Raw genomic sequence first — 2,362 nt, 5'->3', positions numbered from 1 at the left:
ATGGCATCTTGGATATTGAAAAATGAGCAGAAGCAGAAAGTTCTCTCTGACCTTCTCTTGTTACTTTCTACCCTAAAGCAAGCCATAGAAACTAAAATTCCCCTTGTCCCTTCTTCTCCGAGGGCCATAAAATCTAGGAAGGTCACTCTCTACCTTCTCCTTCTCTTCTCCCCTGAAAGTCCTCTTGTGACAGATGTCCTGCCCTATACCCAGAGGGAAGGAACATCACACAGGGAAACCAAGAAGAATTGGAACAAACAGGCCTTGGTAAGCTCCCCGAGTTTATTACCATTAGATCACACCCTTCTGTCCTCCACTCATACTTCTTACTATCTGTAAAAATAGTTTTTCCCAGGTCTTTGAGTTTTTATTAATCAAGTTTCCCATGTCAGGGAGAGTTTGTAGTAAATATATTTATTATGCTTTTCTCTTGCTAATCTGTCTTTTGTCATAGGGGTCTGAGCCATAAGCCTAGTGATAAGAAAGATTTTTTTTCTCCCCTATAGCTCCTTCAAAGGCACTTGACAAATTATCATTATTATCACTACCAAAGTGAGAAAACAATCAATGATCAATGGAACACAACCACATTATACCTGAGAGGTCTCTCAGAGCACAAGTCTATCCTCCCACGCAACAGTTCCTAAAGTAGCGTGCTCGGAATCTCAACCCTAAAAGATATTTCAAGGAAAAGAATTCTCCAATGTTTCAAAAACTATTCTAGAATCTACAATTTACTTTAAAATAGCAAAGACGACAAAGACGCTAATTGGAAATTTACATTCCAGGAGTTATGAGTTGGCATTTGGAAAAAGAAAAACTAAAACGAAACACAGGCACCAAAACTCCTTACTCCAGAGGTGGCTTCTGCTATTTTTATACCTTGTCAACACCAGAAGCTTTGTTAATGAACAAGTGGATTTTAGAAGTGTGTTCTTGGTGAATAAAGGGTATGCAAGGATAAATGGAATAGCTAGAAACATTGTGGACATTCCCATTCTTTGCGGGATTACGGAGTACAGTTTCTGTGGGCCCCAGTAAGTACCTTCACCTGCAAAATGGTGCCTACACAGGCTTAGAATTCTCAACTGTCTTCATTTGAACTCCTCCACCTCCAGTTAGAACCTCAGCTGAATCTTACTGCTGGAATATTGTCCTATCGGCCTCAAGAAATTTTTCCCACGCAATACAGGGAGAACATTTGAAAGTATAGAGAGCTCACTGCTCAGCCCATATCACTGTGTTCGTGTCTGCTGACAAATGGTTATTAGCAAGTATCTGGAAATTTGGTGCATTTTTGCATCGGAAACCACTAACTGATGGCCGTGTTTGAGAGTAAAAGCCTGTCCTTACCTCCTGATTATTGGAAGCTACTGAATTATTTTTAATTATTTTTCTGAGTCCTAACAGGAAACAAGAAACTACTGATGTAACAACAACCAGTCAAATTGGTTGCAAGGAAAACGCTGCATCTTTTATATGCATCAGACCTTCTGTTTACTAAATGTAAGGCTCCAATAACTCTGCAAAGTACTTGGTTTGACTCAACATTTACCAAAAATTCACTTAAGAACAAACTTTTTTTTTCTCCCCTCTGAGGAACCTCAACTGGCATCTCATGGGACACACTTGGGAAAATCCCAGACTAGCCCTGTCTGCCCCTCTCACTATTAACTGACATTTCCTCCAGGCAAAGAGAAGACCAGAATTAGACGCTGGCTTTTATGCCTTCAGAGCTGAGTTCTTCCTATTGTTGTCTGCTCTTTTCTTCCTTCTCCAAGTAAATCACAGGATCATCAGAAACCCTATTGAAGCCTCCCTCGGACTGCACTGTGATCTTTATCTTCAAAGCCATCCTGCTAGGGCTCCGCTTGAAATTTGCATGACAGCTGAAGGAAAATAAATTGGGGGGCTGGCTCCCTTTGATAACCAAATGATCCTCTTTCTTTCTTTGTTCTGAAGGTACAACTCTAAAAGGAATTCAGTGATGAGGAAAATAATTCTATAGTATTTAGCTCTGTGCAGTCACTGTGACTGGCTTGAGCATTTGATTAAAATAGGAACCCTGTGGCTTCTGTCCTCAACCGAGGTCAATTATTAAATGACTGGACTGCAAGTTTTAAAAGACGAGCATCAGTCCTGGGTGGGAGCCACATGAAGAAGCACAAAAGAGACAGGAAAAATCAAGGAACAATCCTCAGTCCCACTCAGTTGCCTTCTTCTTACGGGGCACCTTCCGCACAGGTCGGCTACGCAATCAGGAGACCCAGTGCAAAATGAAAACGTGAACTTCCTGTTCAAAAGCAGGAAAAAAGTGGGTCAAAGGAACTAAAATACAAAGAGTTGTCCTTTCTTCCTCTCA

The sequence above is a fragment of the Mandrillus leucophaeus genome, unplaced genomic scaffold (genome assembly GCF_000951045.1).
Source record: "Mandrillus leucophaeus isolate KB7577 unplaced genomic scaffold, Mleu.le_1.0 Scaffold19, whole genome shotgun sequence".
Taxonomy (NCBI): Eukaryota; Metazoa; Chordata; class Mammalia; order Primates; family Cercopithecidae; genus Mandrillus; species Mandrillus leucophaeus.
This window is presented reverse-complemented; position numbering follows the sequence as displayed.